This window comes from Equus caballus, chromosome 21 (genome assembly GCF_041296265.1).
Source record: "Equus caballus isolate H_3958 breed thoroughbred chromosome 21, TB-T2T, whole genome shotgun sequence".
Lineage (NCBI taxonomy): Eukaryota > Metazoa > Chordata > Mammalia > Perissodactyla > Equidae > Equus > Equus caballus.
Window position 1 is genome coordinate 42630430 of NC_091704.1, and position 18752 is coordinate 42649181.

Here is an 18752-nt window from a genome sequence, read left to right on the forward strand (position 1 = left end):
TACTTTATTTGAGGAGACACAGACAATATTCAAAGAAGTACAAATACGTAGTGATCCAGGTGTTGATAAGTGGGATGCATAAAGAAAGCATATGTACGTGGCATGTATAAGGAATACAAACAGGATATTATAATAGAAAATAACAGGGGCCTGCTTTAATTAGATGTGATACTGAGGCAGGACTTAAAAGCTAGGTAGTGCCAACAAATAATGGGTGTCCTGGCAAAATCCTGAGGTAGGCAAACGCTTGGATGGTGCCACCACCTTGCACAACTCTAGGGGACGCCATTCACATCGTTTCTACGTGCAATGTGGCAGAATCCCTGGAATTGTGCAAATGGTGGCCTTGAGCTTCGTGTATTCTGATGGCAAGGAAAACAGACTGAAGAGAGGAAATGCCACTGCCCTGGGTTGGGAGAGGAGAGCACGCTTCCTCCTCAGATGACACACGCCCGTGTTACATCAAGGGAGGCCTTCTGACTATTAAAAGGTGGCCTTGTGCAACATTTTAAACCCAAAACCAAACTCTGACAGTCTTAAGACTCTTCTAAGTGGCTGCCGGCCTAGGCTTTCCAACAGACAGCATTCAGTGCAATCCCAGGCTTTGCCTGAAATGCCTTGCCCTCCCGGCGCGTGCCGTCCCTAGCCTTGAGGCTCCAGAGAGTCGCCGGTCCCCACTTGTGAGCTCAGGCGTTTAGCGTCCTCCCGCCAGGGCAGTGCCGAGGCCAGCCGCGCTTTCCTGAGCCAAGTCCTGCTATGGAGTTAGTGACTTGGAGAGGGAATGTGAGCATTGTAAAACTCTGGCTTACCTCCTCTCCCTTCTTAGAGCCATTTCCCCAAAGTGCGTCCCCAGGATGAGTAACCAGGTGAGATGCTCCTCAGAAAAAAAAAGGATGGGGTGGTTCTCTGATCAAGTAAATTTGGAAAACATTGAGTTAAATACCGTCAACAGTTTTTTCAAGTTAAAAGAGAAGCCTCGAACTTGTCAGAGCCTTTATTAGACTAATGAAGGTTGTGACAGTTCGGGAGAGGCCTAGTGTGCAGAATTCCCCAGGTGGATGGGACCAGGAAGCTGCCATGGTTTTCTTTTCTTTCTCATAGCACCTGTTGACCCTCCCTTGAAACTCCCTCAGGCCATGTTGCCGGTTCCTGAAAGCGTCAGGATGAGCAGAGAGGGGGCTAGAGATCAGTAGAGGGGCAAACCTCAGGGCAGCTCGCATGGGAAGGACACCACCACCCCCCCCCCCAACCCCCCCAACACACACACTGGACATTCGGGCACTGTGGTTTCTTGCTCAGCGTGATTAACCAGCGGTCGACTTTGGGAATTTCATTCAGCCAAGAAAGGGAAAATGTGTTGAAAGCTGGGAAATTCTTTGCAGCAATAAGAAAGGGAACTTTCACCAGGCTTCCCGCAAATCCTCACTCAAACCGAAACCGCTGGTGCTTTGGCTGCTCCGTGGTCTTGAGGGAATGATATCCCCACCCCGCCCCACACCCCGCAGCGACCCCCACCCCCACCCCCGCCGTGATCCTCAGAGGGAAAGCTGCTCTCCCTGGGTACCCGGCTCTGAATTCCTTGCTGCTGAGAATGGTGTGAGAGCACTGGATTAGGAGACTTTGGAGCCCAGACGCCAGGCTCCGACAGTCGCCTTGGCTTGTGCCAGCCCGGGATGGGCGGTGTTCTCCACGTGGCCAGCGCTAAGTGGTAAAAGTATAAAAGAACTTTTAAAAGAATCAGTCCACTCCCAAAGTAAAGGTAGAAAATCAGAATTTCCTGAACCTGCCTCAAAAGCAGAAAGCCCCCTCACCCCCATCCTTCACAGGCAGGGTCCTGCTTGGGCCACAGCTGCTTTGCTATCCCACCCCAGAATCATGGGGAGGAGGGAGCCCGAGACCTCACACTGTCCACCTTTGCTTCTCAGAGCACAGCGGCGGGGGCGGTGGTGGGGAGAGGGGGGACACAGACCTGGGCAGGGGAGGTGGGTGTGGAGGAGACGACAGGACAGAGATGACACAGGGCTGTCAGCCACCAGTCTCGGACCTTCTTCCATCAAATAATGAAATGTCTGAGCCCAAACTGTCTTCTTGGGACACATCTTTGTCAACAGACTATTACTGTAATCCCATGCAATAGTTAACTGGACTCTTGTCTCATCACACAACATCCTGAATGAAATTGAAACCAAATGCTGCCAAGTCATCCCTGAAAACAAGTAGATAGTTAGGGAAATAAAGGGAAAGCACTCATTTACTCATATGTGACAAGGAACGCACTGCCACACCCCGGCCCTGTGGCAGGTGAGGATAATGATGATGGGGACTGGAGTGGAGGATGTGTGGTGACAGGTGCGTAGAAAGTGCTAGAACACTTGGCAAGCAGCGGGAGGGACGAAAGCCTGAAAGGAAAATGAGTCAGGGACAGCTACAGACTAGGGTTGCCAGACAATTTGAATTTCAGATAAACATGCATAATTTCTTAGTATTACTATGTCTCGTGCAAGATTTGGGACATGCAATACTTGGGACATACTCGTACTGAAATGATTACTAGTTGTTTATCTGAAATTCAACTGGGCATCCTGTATTTCAATTTGCTAAATTTGGCAAGACGAAGAGTCATTGGAGCTGGGCCTTGAGTTTGAGCAGGAATCTGTCAGGTGGACGGGCGCAAAGGTGGGGGTGGGACAAGGTCCAGATGCTCCAGGCAGAAGGAAGAGTGCGACCCAAAAGGGTGGAAGAGCACTGTGCATTCCGAGAGCAGTTCCAAGGGTGGTGGGCTGAAGGCTGACATAGCCGTTAGGCATAGCAGACACCTTGCCTAGGGGCCACGAGATTTTTAGAGGTCCAACAATTATTTTAATTTTAATTTTTTTAGATCAGAAGAAACAATTGAATATAACAATAATGAATATATAATAACAAATCCAGCCTGGATTATCCTCATCTTTATACACCAACACAGTTGTATAATTTTTAATATTTTTTTACAGAAAAGGGACCCACAAAGGCAAAAGTCCCTAGGACCCACAAAGGTCATAATGTGGCCATGAGTGCATGGCCAGTAACAAACTTCCTGTGTTATCTACTTGTTGTTTCCCTCTAGTTTTTCCTTCCTCAATCATTAAATCCAGTCTCGTCCTAAAAAAAAGCTTCTTCCCACACTTCAAATTAGATTGTCTTCTCAAGATATTTGCATTTACTGCCTACTTAGGGAAACAAACCTAAGGGCAGGCCATTAACATTCCAAGACTCATTCATTATCTTTGAGAAAGGACAACAGGACTCAGGAGACCTAAAGCTGACTGATGGTCAAGGGGATAATGACAGCGGAGGGAGAATTGGTCAGACAGAAGGCAGATGATGAGAAGGGTAGAGGGAAGACTTGAGGCCCCAGGAAAAATCAGAGAACCAGCAGAGTTGGCCGTGACAAACAAGGATGAGGCTTTTAAACGTGCTGAATAGATTATGTTAATTTGGGAAGTTCTTTAAAGTGGTATATGCAGGGGATTTTAACCTACTTCCTACTCTGTGCCTGGGTCTCATTCATTCAATTAATTACTGAGCATCTATCTCCTACCAAGGGAGGATATAAAGATGTAAAGATAAAAGATATAAAGACAAAGCCCTCCAGGGGCTTCCAGATTAGGACAGAAATAGAGTGTTAAAATACAACGTCGTCAGCGCAGTGACCAAGATGCACAGTGTGTTGTGGGAGCTTTGAGGAGGGACAATAAATTCAGCTGAGGCTGGGGAGCAGGGGAAAGGGATCAGGGATGCTTCCTGGAGGTGGCTGCCTGAATGGACTAGGAAAGGATGAGTAGGAATGTCCCATTCTGGAGTTGGGAGAAGACAGGGCATTCCAGATAGAAGGAACTGGAGAGCTAAGCCGTCAACACTAGAAACAGCCTGGTATGCTGTTGGCTTGAGAAGCTAGAGATGGGGGCAAGGCCAGAACTTTGGAAAGTGGCACTAATGGGCTTCATCGGGCAGGAGAGGGAAGGAAGCAGCAAGGCTGGGGGTGGTGAGGGGTGTGGAGGACAGGGAGCTCTCAGTCTGCCAGACTCCAGCTCAGCATACATCCTTGGGAGTAGGGAAAAGGATGGCTTTTAGTCTTCATACCTTCGGTCTCCCTTTCAGACCCTCTGCCTCCCCAAACCACTCTCTTGAGTCCCATTCTCTCAAGGCCTTGTCTGCGCTTCTTTCATTCTCCCAGGAAAAGCCCCTCCTGGGGACATTTACTTTCCACAGGGGACTCAGAAGGACTGAAAAGGCTTCCAGACTTTGGAAGAAAGTTTGGGCATTTCCCAAACTGCTCAGTTGAACACTAGGGAGGCATTCATGGAGGCAGGGGTTCCTTGATTTTAAAAATTGGGGAAATGCTGCATATTTTGGGCCCATCTCAGAAAGAGACAGTACATATTAGCATATTAAACAAGGCCCTGAGAAGGCTGCAGAGGAAAAACCTGTTTAATTTTGTTTAACCCAGTATCTCACAATCTTGTTTGACCAAAGAGCATCTGTTGACATCTTATAGAAGTTCTCCTGAACACCACTTGGGAAATGCTATTTTAGAACCAAAGGAGTGAATCTCTAATAGAAGAATTGCAGACACCAGAAGATAAGTTATTTCTGGGCAGGGAGATCTTTCTCGCCCACCGTCAGTACAAAGGCACCCTTGGCCTGATTCAGGACCTGACAAATGGCCATCACATTTTCTGACATGCACCAATTGGACTGGTCCAGTAAGCAGCCAAACTCGGCCACGTTTTCATTCTCCTTGAGCTAGAGCAGAGGTAACCAACCTTCCTCCCCTGTCCTCACTCTCCAGCCACCCTCTGCCCCATCCCCACCTGGCCAACCCTGCCATAGTGCACAATTGCTGGTCTGGAAGACACTCCAAGGGGTTCTAATCCATGCCACATACACAAAACAAATCAGCCATTAGTGGTCATCATTAGTGCCGTTCACCAAATAATTGCAGACCCCTTCCACTCTTGGCCACGTGGTGAGATTAGACATTTGGGTTCTCTTGTGGTGGACTGAAGCCAGTGACTGGTCATAGAGTGTGAGCAGAAGTGACATGTGTTTCTTCTGAGACTAACATTTAATTGCCAATTAAGACCCTCTGTAGTCAACAACAACCAGCAACATTCAAGATGGTGGCTCTTCTGTCAGCTTGGAGTGACTGTGATGAAAAGAGACTCTCTGCCAATCCACAGCAGACATAGTGTGGGGAATGACAAATAACCCTTTGTTATTTGAGCCACAGAGATTTGGAGGTTGTTTGTTACTGCAGCACATCTTAGCCTATTCCTAATAGATACAAGATTTTATTATGATGAGGTATGCTATGGGCCACAAAGAGAGCAATCAGCAGAAGTAGGGAAGAGTAGCAGGTGTAAAGGCCCAAAGGGCTTGGGATGTGGTAGGAAATAAAGTTGAGGAGGAAACCAAGGGTCAGATGGTGCAGAATCTTTGGGGCCATTGTAGGGATTTAGGATTTTATTCTGACTCAGGCAGGAAGCCATCAGGAGGTTTGTTGTTTTTGGTTTTTTTTAAAGATTTTATTTTTTCCTTTTTTTCCCCAAAGCCCCCTGGTACATAGTTGTATATTCTTAGTTGTGGGTCCTTCTAGTTGTGGCATGTGGGGTGCCGCCTCAGCATGGCCTAATGGGCGGTGCCATGTCCGTGCCCAGGATTCGAACCGACAAAACACTGGGCCAACTGCAGTGGAGTGCACGAACCACTCGGCCACGGGGCCGGCCCCCATCAGGCCCATCAGGAGGTTTTAAGACGAGAGGTAGCAGGATCTAGCTTGTGATTTTCAAGCATCGTTCTAGCTGCTTTGTTGAGTACAGACTGTAGAAGAGCAAGGAGCCCAGCTACGCTGCTGCAGCAATCCACACGCGCGGTGATGGTGACTCGGACTAGGGTTAGCAATGGCGGTGCTGGGCGTGAGGAGGGCGGGAGAGCAAGAGGAGTGAAGGTGCCATCAGAACGGCACCGAGCCTGAAGCCAATGCAGTGGCACCTCTAGGAAGGCCACACTGTACATTCTCATGCAGGGGAGGGTTGGAGTCTCATCCTGGACCTTTTCTGCTGAGAAGGACCAAGTAAGAAGAGAGACACTCCCTCCTGACACCCTAACTCGGGCTACGGCAGGAGCCAGGCAGGGGCAGGGATCTGAGGGAGTCTGTCTGCCAGGCCCTGAGGTCTGGAATGCCATTAAAAGTGTGCATGCCAGGCTGGTTGGCTGACATTCAGGATGAATCTGCCACTGCTCCCTCTGACAATGTTTAGCATGAAATAAAAAGTATGGCTTTCAAATGATACCACGAGGAAGATTCTTGAGCAAATATGGCCAGAGTCTCTCTGCAGAATGTTCTCAGGGGCTGGGATTCCATCCGCCTCCAGCCGTCTTTTTCCATCTGGTCCTTCCCAGCCCTGCACTGAGGTTCAACCGGACAGTTGCCTTGGCCTCCTCACAGGCCCCCCGCCTCCCATCCCTTCCCCTCTGACTGTACTCATTGCTGCCAAATTAATCCTGCCCTTACTCCCCGGCAGCAAATCCCTCTCTCCTTCCTGCTGCCAGTCAAACCCCTGAGACTACGGAGCAGAGCTTCCACAATTTGCTTCAAACAAATCTTTTCTCTAGTTGTTTTTTTTTTTTTTTTTGTCTCCCAAATCTTCCTTTTTAACCTAAACTCTACCCTTCAGTCACTAAGGATGACCTACAGAACCTCAAAATACACACTGAGTTTTTTCACTTTCTACCATTGGACCCTTGCCTAGCCTTTCCCGCTGCTGGGAATAATGTTCCTCATCTCTCTGATGCTCCCAATTCGCCCCAGCTGGTATTTATCCCTCACTTCCCGGTGGTCCTACAGTCAAGCTCTTCATGTATGGATCAGGCTAATGGCCTCGGCCCCTTTCTTGTGGATATTTCAGGGCTGTGGACATATCTGGCTCATCTTTGAATCCTGAAGAGCCCTGAGCATGTGCCCTCACAAGTAGCAGGTGCTTAAAAAGAATCTGTATTTGTCAGGACTCTAGGTTACAAGTAACAGAAACTCAACCCAAGCTGCCTTATACAATGAAGGGGAATTGATTGGCTCAAGCAACTGAAAAGTCCTGGAGTGGAACTAGCTTCAGAAAAAGCTACTTCCGGGAGATCAACTGACATCATGTGGAATAGCCCCCTCTCATTCTCTCCTACTTCACTTTCTTCCACTGTATTGGCCTCATTCTCAGACTGTCTTTCCCCACGTGGTGGCAAAGATGTCCATTGGAAGATACAGGCTTAGAACACACTCTCTTAGATACCCAGTAGAAAGAGTGATTTTTTTTTTTCTTCCTTCCCAAAGCCCCTCAGTACATAGTGGTATATTCTAGTTGTAAATGCCTCTGGTTGTATTATGCGGGACTCCACCTCAGCATGGCCCAATGAGAAGTGCCATGTCCCCGCCCAGGATCCAAACCAGCAAAACTGTGGGATGCCCAAGCCGAGCGTGCGAACTTAACCACTCTGCCACGGGGCCAGCCCCAAGAGAGACTTCTTACTTGATAATTCCACCAAGGATCTTGGAAGAGATTCTGATTGGCCACTTAGAGCCAGATGCCAATATCTCAGCCAATCACAATGGCCAGAGGGATGGGTAATTCTGTCCTGGCCTAGGGCACGTGCTCACCTCTGGTGCCAACAGGTGGGCCAATCCCACTAAACTGCAGGACTAAGAACATGGAAGGTGAGATTCTGCAAAGGAAATTTGGGTTCTGTGACTTAAAGAAGGGATGAGGGATGCTGGGCAGACAAAAACAACAGATGTCCATGACAGAGTCATTTTGTGTGATGGCACATTCCAGCAAAACAATTTGGCACCTCTTCTTTCAGATTGATTCTGACGACCATCTGTTCAAAGAAATTAATGTTCCCATCTTGGCTTTTTCGTTTTGCCACAACAGCAAGTTCATATAACAATTCAAACAGAACAGTAGGGACTAGGGGGCACCAGTAAGGGCACAACTGGGAGAAATATGAGGATTGGCACTTGAATTTCTTTTTTTTACAAAAAAAGGAATATTGGATGGATGAAGGGATGGATGGATGGATGAGTGGGCAGAGAGATGAACGAATGAAGGAGCATTTTATTTATTTGATTGTGCCATTTATCAGATTAATATTCTGCTGTATCGGACCCCATTAGAAAGACAGTTCAAAGAAGGTTCAGTTAATAGAAAACTCTACTGCAGTGGTTTAACAAGGGCTAACTTATCTCACACAGTTGAGAATTTATGAATATATACATGGTCTGTGCCACAGGAATAATTTTTGCGGGCAGATCCACCAATGGATGTTAAAATTGGTGGGCACACGTTAGAAGAGAAGGATATTTGCATAATCTCAAAGTATCTCTCCAAAGATATTTATTAATTACAAATGGGAAAATAGTAACTTTACAGTGGAGCAATTTAGCAGACGCCATCTTAACCAAATGATCAAGGCTAAGATCGCCAGTAATAAGACATATTGATATCATGTTCTCTGATATAATTATGCACTGAGGATACCACCACATCACTCTTGTGTTATTTTTGCCAAAAATGCAAACCTCAATCTAGCCTTGAGAGAACATCAAACACAAATTCAAGGACATTCTACAAAATAACTGACCAGCTCTGTTCAAAGTGTCAAGTACGCGAGAGACAAGAAAGGCAGAATTATACCCGGGTTGTGGAGACTAAGGAGACCGGACAACTAAATCAAGGCTAGATCTTGGACTGGATCCTGGAACGGGAAAAGAACATTAGTGGGAAAACTGGGGAAACCTCTCTCAATAGTGTCTGTAGTTTCATTAATAGTATTGTACCAAAGTTAATGTGCTGGTTTGGATCATTGTACCGTGGTTGTGGAAGATGTTAGCATTATGGGAAGCTGGGTGAAGGATATATGGGAGCTCTCCTCTTATTATTTTGACAAATTTTCTGTCAGTCTAAAATTATTTCAAAATTTAAAGTTCAAAAAGAAAACCTTGTGTTATTTCTTAGTAAACTTATAAACCATTTGCCACCACATGCAAAGGTCGATAGGATTTAGTGCCCAAATTATAGGTACAGATCAGTGATTTTAGAGTTTGGAGGAAGGATGGTGCAGTGTGGGCTTGATACTTTTGATGTCTCTAGGAAGGGCTTCAGACAAGTCATGTGGCTTCGTCTAGACCATGAAAGCATAGCTCAAGGGGTGAAAGGACTTCCATAAGGGCCCCCAGCTGAGCAAAGATACGGAAGTGTGAATGAATGAACATGGCATGTTCTGAAGGCTGCCTAAACTTCCCAGGCAAAGAAAGGGACTGAGGGCTCTGATCTGGTCTAGCATTCTGGAATTTCAGGCATGCTTTGGAAGTGGGGAGGGCATGTGGTTGACTATGGGACATCGAAAAATGGGAAAATAAAAGCAGCATCTCAGGAGAAATGGATTATGGTGGAATAAATATTGTATAAATTTCTCTGTTCAAAAATAAGAATGAAGTCTGAAACTAAAAGCCAGAGCACACGTTAGGAGAGAGCTTTTAAGGGCACCAAGCTCATTTAGACCAGGCCATCCTGGAGTGAATATTTATCTGGAGGAGCAACCAATGATAATGGGGTCCACTGAGGAGTCATGCTTATCTCAGTCTCATGTCCACCAGACCTCTTCAACTTCAACGTGCATGTAAAACACACAGGGATCTTGTTAAAATGAAGATTCTGATTCAGTAGGTCTGGAATGGAGCCCGAGATTCTGCATTTCTAACAAGCTCCCAGTACCGGTGCTGCTGATTCTCAAACCATGCTTTGGGGCACAACAATGCAGACCATCGGAGAAGTTTGAGCAGAGGAAAGACACAGCGAAGAAAACAGTTTAAGAATATTGATCTGGAAATATGTTCAACAGGGCTGGGCTAGTTCTGAGGAACTTCTTGGCCTTAGTGTAAGGATAAATAGTCATAAGCAGAATAAACACTGAAAGCTGAAGAATTTCTATGAAAAACCATATCAGGCAAGTAAAACCCGTTTGCAGAAACACCAGTTTTTTCCCTCCAAGAACACAAAATCCAGAGGTGAAGCTGCAGTGCACCTGTAACACTGACCATTCCAACCAGTCCATTGAGCACAGCCCTGAGACAGCCAGGTGGCCCCCCGCCTCCCAGAAACAGCAGAGACCCAGCCAAGTGAAGGTTCCCTGATCACAACCTCACTGCCACCAATGCCTTTGGCCTGGCCTGTTTGCACGGTAAGATCCGGTGAACAAAGCTCTTCCCAATTCTTTTCTCCTACCATTCACATACCAAGCCTCCTTCACATCCCCTCATCCCTTCCCAGCTCAAACATCCCGTTATCCAAGAAAAGACCTTCCAAGCTTCCCACCAAAATGCACCACCACATGCAAACTTGCAAGAGCTGGGAGGAAAGAAAAAACAGATGAATGACCCTTTGGCCTCTCCTAGGGACTTATTCACTCCTCTTCTAGAGGAAGGAAGTGAGTTCTACTTCCTTTCCCCACAAGGCAAGTCAGAAGTGTCATTTCTAGCAATCAATTGAGAAGGCGTTTTCATTTCTGTGGGTATCTGGAAGGCAGGCGCCTCCCCTAAATGATCAGGTTCTATTCTACCAAATGAGCAGAGTGAGTGCTTCCTGCCCACACTTTGTGGTGACCGAGATACCTCCTCTGCCTTCACGATGTTCCAGTCTACTGAGAAAGAAGAAGAAGGACAAGGTAACACTGGAGCAGGTACCAAAGGCCTCAGGAACCCAAAGGAGATAATGCCCTCTGGACAGCAGGAGTTGGAGAACTGAGATATGCCCTGAGTAAGGGAGTCCGGTGGCACCCTCCCCTAGCCCCACTTCCTGCCTTACAAGACAGCCTAGCCTGCCATCTCCACATGGGCTGTCAAGACTTTGGCTGGTGGAGCTTCCCCTGCTATTAGGTGCAGACTCTGTACCAAATTCCCCAGACCAATTCATTTCAGCCTCACATGGCATGGTCCTGTGCATCCCCCGCAATTGGAGTTTTTCCTTACAACTGCCTGATTTCTCCCCAGACTTCTAAATCACAGCCACAAAATCCTCCCAAAACCTTTGCTCTGAGTCTCAGTGTTCATTCACTGCCCTGACTTCAGGACCTTCCCCAGAGCATGGATCTCACTCCCACCCCTCTTCCTTCTTCTCGGCCCTCCCGCCTTTCTGAGCAATGCAGTCAAGAATTCCTCCATCCCCACCCACCCATCATCTTCCCTGGTGTTTGCTTGATTTTCTTCTCACACTAGCTGTTGTTTGGGAACACTTTCCCTCTTTTCCATCCAAATTCTAGTATTTCAGGTGGGTGTTCACTGACATCACTTTGGAATAAACTGTTAGAAGGCTCTTTTCTACAAGCCCAGACTCATCCCTTAGGTATCTAATGGATAAAATTTTTGAGGTTCATCCAAATTGTAGCGTGTATCAGAACTTCATTCCTTTTCACAGCTAGATAATAGTCCCTGGATATGTATACCACAATTTGTTTATCCATTCATCTGTCAATGGGCATTTGGGTTCTTCCTGCTTTTTGGCTGTTACAAATAATGCTGCTGTAAACTTTTGTGTACAGTTTTGTGTGTGGGTATATGTTTTCATTTCTTTGGGGTATATATCTAGGAGCAGAATGGCTGGGTCATGTGGTAACTCTATGTTTAGCTTTCTGATGAATTGCCAAGCAGTTTTCCACAGAAGCTGCACTAAACTCTCCCTTGTTGGCATCATCGTTATCATTGTTACAGCAGCTGATATTTATTGGGTGCACAATGGACCAGGCACTATGTTTCAAAACAATAGTATGAAGTTGATATTAAAGGAAACCAAAATATATCACCCCAAAATATGCCTCTTTGACATGAAAATTATTTTGAGCTAAAGGTAATTAAGAAGGAACAACCTCAGAAAAGCTCCCCCTTTTCTGCCTAAAGACAGGATGTAAACTCTCCTTTTACTGGAGACAGACTCTTATCAGCCCAGTGAGGGCACCAGAGGAATCCTTAACAAAACTTCCTCCATTAGTTCGCTCCCATATATTTACCCTCCAACAGTTTGCTGCCCTTGGAAGCCTAAAACTGCTTTCCCTTGTCCTATCATTTCTCTATAGATTTGTCATTCCTTGTTGAAGATGCTAGATAAGCCAAAATTCCAAGCCACTGCTTTGAGTTACTTTTCATTCCGGTTTCTCCTGTGTGGTGTGCACTGCACCCATTAATAAACTATTTTTCTCTTGTTAATCTTTTTGTTAAAGAGTCCCAACTGAAAACCTAAGGTGGGTAGAGGTAAAGTTTTGCCTCTCCTACAATATCATCCTTGACTTCATATTATAGATGAGGAAATTGCGCACAGTGACTTGCCTAAGATCACACAGGTAGGATGTGGTGGAGCCTGCCTTATAATGCTTTGAATAAGTGAACAAAGGCCCACGTACAGGTGGCAGTTGGGGCACAGCAGAAGGAGAGTTCTAGGACAGCTCCCTAAAGGAAGGGATCCTAAGCAAGTCTTGAAAGATAGCTGGGTCCCTGCCAACAGAAGTGGGGAAAGGTCGTGCAGTCTCAGGAGAGCAGCAGAGAGAACTGAGTGAGCAAAGGTGCAAAAACTTGGAACAGCCTCACAGCCATGGAACGATATGTGCTTTGTGTAGATGGGTTGTAAGGTGCAAGGCGATAGTTACATTTATCCCTGTATCCCTAGCACCCACATCATACCTGGCACAAAGTAGGTATGTGATAAACGTGTAGTGAGTGAAGAGGTTAAAGAAGTGAAGTAAAAGAGAAACCTGGAGAGATAGACAGGGTCCAGGTCAAGGAGAGCTTTGCCTACCCCAGTGAAGAGTTCGGACTTTATCTTGTAGGTGACCCAAAGCCTTTCAAGGCTAGCATGATGATTCCATTTGTGCTGAAGAAAGATCTCTGCAGCAACAGTGTGGAGTGTGGCTTGGAGTAGATATGAGTAGAGGCAGGGAGACAGGTTAGGAGGCAATGACAATAGCTCAGGAGAAAGATGTAGGGGAGGGTCTGACCAAGGTAGTTGGGGTGGGAAGGAGAGGAGAAGACCAATATGATAAACGGAAAGAGGAAATAATCTACTGGATATGGTAACAGGTTAGATCTGAAGGTAAAAAGAGAAGGTGGGATTGTGACCCATTGCCAGGTTTGTTTATGTTTGGGTGACAGAATCAATGGAGGGGCTGGCCACTGGTGGTGCAGTAGGTGCCAATGCTTGGTGATGTGTTCTCCATATTGGATGTGGTGCATTTAGGCTGCCTATGGGATGTGAAGGTGAAGATAGGCAGTAGACAATTGAATTCCAAGCTCAGGAGAGAAAGAAAGGAGATAGAGAGTTAAGGGGCACCAGCACCCATGTGCTCACTGATACCATGGGGTGGATGAGTTCCCAGGGATGTGGGTAGAAGCAGGAGAGCGGGGCCTGAAGACACAGTCCCGCTGTGAATTGTATTGACTCCCCACTACCACTATGCCTTTCCTAATCCACTTAGATATTTACTCCTTGGTTCCTTTTTCTCAACAATGTAACTAACCTAAGCCAGTCAGAATTAAATTTTCCAGTCCAGAGATCACTTTCCTTTCTCCTACCACCCCCACACATGTAATAACGTCATAACTTGCTTTCTTTTCCCTTTACACATAGAAGATATTTCAAGGAATATATACATGCCTCAATTTCTTCACCATCTCAAATGTCTCATTCATTAACTTGAATTCATCATTTTCAATCTTTGGGGAATACATAACTGGACAGCTTTGTGAAGAAGAGAAAGCTTTGCCTCTTCCTTAGAAAAAAGGATGCGCCCCTCAAAATGGGGTTTGGTGACAATGGGATCAGAACAGAACTGTCACGGACGCAGATGTGGGCAGTGACTTCCCAAGGAACAGGATCCTTGGCTTGGGGACTTGGTGCCCTTGGGCCCTGGGTGGCAGGGCCGAGTCAGATTCTCTCTCCCTCCCCCATTAGACATTCGATTCCTCTGACTCAACTTAGTTCTCAGTGGCATCTGCCTGCTGCAAGGAGGGAAGGAGCTTGCCATGCCAACGTGGGATTCCGGCCCTTGCCACGGTGATTTCTCGCTGGAAATTAACTAATCCAGCTTCTGCTTTCATCTCAGTCTTGGGAGTTTGGGGGGGATGGGTCTGCCCCTGGACTTGCCCTTGATCTGTGGACAAAATTCAGTGACAGAGCCTGCGGGCTAAGGCACAGCCCTTGAACTTGGTAAATTCCCCAGGGCCATGACTTCTGCCTATCTGAGAAGCTGCTGAGGAGCACACAGGAATGACCTGGACTTGCCTTTTTTTTTGAACTAGATCTCTCTACTTTGATCACCTGACACCTCTCTCCGCCACCCCTCCTCCTTGCTCCTGAGTCTGCCATGAAATTTTAATTTAAATGTTGATAATGAAAAAACAATTTCAATTTATATTTTCTAGTTTAACCTTTAGGGATGGTGTTTTTGGACTTCAGCTTCTAGACTGGGAAAAAGGGTACTCATAAAATGACAGCATTCACGGCTCAGTGGAATAACTTCCTTTAAGCACCTTTTCTGGATACATTTTGTGAAGTCACAGCTTAGAAAAACAAAAGCTCCCCAATGGCTTTAAGAATGAACCCACAATCAGATTAACTGATAAGCATTTTCTCCCATTTATTTTTTTAACTTTCCCCACCCAAATGCAGAGATGGGAAACGTAATTTGTGCAGAAATGTGTTGGTGATGCTGGGGGTGAGGGGAGCTGCTGGGACACTGCCTGCCTCCTGTCTTCCCCACCCCCCCTCAACTGCCCGAGCAAGTACGCATACCCGTGCAATGGGCGTGATGCGTGACACATGGGGACTCACGTGAATTCAGGAGGCAGCCAATAAGACTGCAGCTAAAACACAATCTGCATCAGCCTGCAAAACTGCTCCCTGATTAACCACACCCCCAGGGTTCATTTCGCCCTTCTGACACCTTTTCTGCCCAAAGGATGGCCTTTGCTGGCATTTTCTTCTCAGCTTTGTTGCTCCATGCTACCTTTGATGTTAGGATAAGTCGTGTTAGTGGAGCACCTTCTGTCTTCTCTGCATCTTATAGACACTACCTCACCTCATCCTGAACAAAGCTAGGGAGAGGCAGTCATTTTACAGCCAGAAACCTAAGGCTCAGAGAGGTTCCTATAACCTGGTTAGGGTCACCCAGGTGTAGGTAGCAGAGCCAGATTTAAACCCAGGTGAGGCTGATTCTACAGTACCTCTACTCTCTTCCCATCATGCCCTCTGGCTTAAGATAGTTCCTCCTGACAGATGGAAGGGCAAGTGACAGACATCATAGCCACCAAGGGAGTAAGGAAGAGAACGAAGCAGAACTTTTCTTTGCTTACAGCTGTACTCCCTGGCCAATGCATTTCTTACCTGAATTGGAGTTGACCAAGTAGCTATTTGTGAAAGGTGCAGAGCAGTACAGTGGGAAAAACATTTGCCTGAGTTCCAGAAGCTTGGGGACTCGGTCAGGATTCTGCACTCGTAAGCTGAGTTGACCCTGGGTGTAGGTGTAAATCATCTGTATACTCTCTGTTCTTGTTTCCTCATTTGTAAAATCAGGATCAACCATGATTGACCTTCCTTCTTCTCAAGGCTGCTCTGAGGATCAATGAGGCAACAGAAATGACAATTACGAAATGTTCTCTGAATACATATTTTTGTATGGATGTATTTATGTCTGATAAAAGAACATTTTAGGGTCATTGAATCCATTCCTTAGCTCTGCTCTTGGGCATAACATTCAATTTCTCTCTTAGACTCAGTTTCCCCATCTGTAAAATGTGGTCATAGGGTTCACTGAACTCTAAGCCTCTTTCTAGCTCTGACATTCAATAGGTCAATGACTCTTCCTGACTCCTACCATACTTTCCAGCCAGCCCATGGTGGCCAAGAAAACCCAGAGATGGGATTCCCCCGCACAGAGTCATCTGTCCTCTCAACCAAGAGGAGACTGGAAATTAAATAGCAAAGGTGCCCCTCAAGGATGTTCAACTACAAAAAATGGTAGAATGAAGTTCAGAGAGGAGTAATAAGTTTTATCCCCTCCACAATGTTTATTGATGAACATTATGTGCCATGCAGTGTGATGAGAATGAGACTGGGTTCCAGAAACAGTCCAGAGAGGGAGACAGACTTTAAACAAATATTTTCCCAAGTAATTATTTAATTGGAGTTGTGACCTATGCAAAGAAGTAGAGTAGAACTATTTATCAGGAGTTTATATAACGGTGGAGGTTGGGGGTGGTTTCAGGAAGATTTCCCAAGGAAGCGACCTTTGAAACTAGTTCTTAAAGGAGGATCTGGGGTTAGCAGGTCATGGGAGGGGCTTGAGAAGGAAGTAGAGAATGTTCTAGGCAGAAGGAACATCCAGTGCAAAAATCTTTTAAAAAAGAGAGTTCTTGATATATTTGAGTTGCTGAAAATAAGCTGATTTGGCTGGAATGCTGGTAGTGAGGGGAGAGTGGCATGACATGACATGTGAGATATAGACAGGGACAGTTCACGCAGGGTCTGATAGGTCAAGATGAAGAATTGGGGCTTTATCCTTAGAGCACAGAGATACCACTGGAAGGTTTTAAGCCAGAGGATATGTTCCAAATGATTGTCCAGGAAGATCACTGTGGAAGCAGCAAGTCTATTACAGGGGTGTCAGAGAGGGTGCAGCAAAACCAGTCAAAGGCTGGTGCAGTGGTCTAAGGCAAGAGGAGATAGTGGCTGGGACCAGGACAGTGGCCACGGAGATAGAGAAACAGTTGAGGAGCAGTTGGAGTTGAGGTGGAATGCTCAGGATGTGGTCACTGAGCAGGTGTGGGAGGGGAGAAAGAGGGAGGTAATCTATACATTATAACCCACTTGGGTTGCTCGTACCGTGAACCCCAATTTCCAGAAGAACAAAGGAAGACTCTGAGAGGCTGAGGGACTTGTCCAGATCCAAGAGTTAAAAAGTGAGGTTCCCAGAACTCTTGGCTCTTACACCATAATTATTTCAGGAATGTAAAGGCTCTTGTCCCAAGTGATTCATCCTAGGTGCTATCATTACTTCACAGAAAACTCAGTGAAGGTCTGATTTCACGTGCACTGAATTCCAGCCACACCGCAGTGAAGGCCACATGATGAGAAGGGACTGGAGTGAAGGAGTGATATCATGAGCCAAATAGAGTCGCTATTCAAACGTGCACTGTGGACTCCTTACACAACCACCTAATTATAGTTCCTGAGGAAGTGCTGTACAATAACACACTGTACAGAAGCCAATGGATAATTGTCAGTGGGCCAGACGGTCCTTTTAATCTGAGTTGATATTTGGGAGATAATGTGTAACAAGCTCAATGAGGTTTTTGTGGTGGGGGCTTATCGCTAAACAGGTCATAAATCTTTCATGTCCAAGAGAAAGGCCTGTCCAGCTTGTGAGCTGAATAGGCTCTTCCAAACTCCGGAACTAGCACAATTCGAAGTATGCGTGACCTGAGAGCTGTCCCTCCTCACATCCCAAAGAAAGGAAACAAAGAGGTCACAAAGTTCACATCAATATGTGTGCATCTGACACGCAACAAGACAGTCACGTGTCACTGCTCCTCTAACTGCACTGACCCAGTGTGATTTGGCCAAGACAAAAGTTGATTTCTTTCCAAATATTCTGGTTTTAATGACCATAGTTAAGTGACTTCCCCCAAAGTCCCATAATTATAAGAGGCAGAGTTTGGAAACTGAGTCTCTCCAAGCACAAGGTGATGCTGCCTTGTAAGCAGCCTGAGCCTCAGTTTCCTCATGCGTGCAGCAAGAACAGTACCTGCCTGGCAGAGACGTTATGACCTTTAATACCTGGAAAGTATCTCACACAGGGCTTGGCTCATGGTGGGAGCTCAACAAATGGCCGCTACTGATTCCAATAGAGTGCATGGAAAATTCAAAATGGAATTGAAATGAACATAAACTCCAGAAATAATATCCTCTGATTCATCCAGAATGGCTGACACTGACATATGAGGGTCACACATATATTGGAGCAATTATTTAACAGAGAAACATCCAATTTCCAAGCTCTTCAACCATTCAATGACTGGAATTGTACTGGTCCTATTTGCTTCACTCTGCTCTCCCTGTGTGACTCATTGTCCGTGGTTCCCCAAGTGCTTCAAGGTCTTGCTGTGCTTTGGATCCATGAAAGCAGCATAGTTGTAGAAAATGCACACAATAATGTCAATGCTGTTTCTGACCTAGCGTGGATTTTGCCTTCTATTCGTTGACAAACATTCGTTACACTTACTCAATTTATTTGTGCCAGATATGGCGCTAGATGCTGGAAGTGGAGTGGAGTGGAGTGGAAGGTGTGGTCATTGACATCACGTGGTTCACACTCTAGTGGGGAGAGATGCCTGTAAGCCCCACTTAGGAAGTGATGTAACAAGAGCTATAAAAGCAGTAAATTCCAACTGTGGGGGGAAATGGGGGGAGCTGCTGCCTTTGCTTCAGAGGGAGTGGTGTTCAAGAAGAGCCTGCCTTTCCCTCAAGTCCACCATCCCAGGAAGACTCAGAGGGAGATGCCAATAAGTTAGCCCCTTGGCCTTTGCAGTGAGAAATGGGTTTCTCTAGGTGATCCTGAGGAGGTAGACCGGTGGAGAAGAACACCAACAGAACCCCACAATGATTCAGTCCCATTGAGTT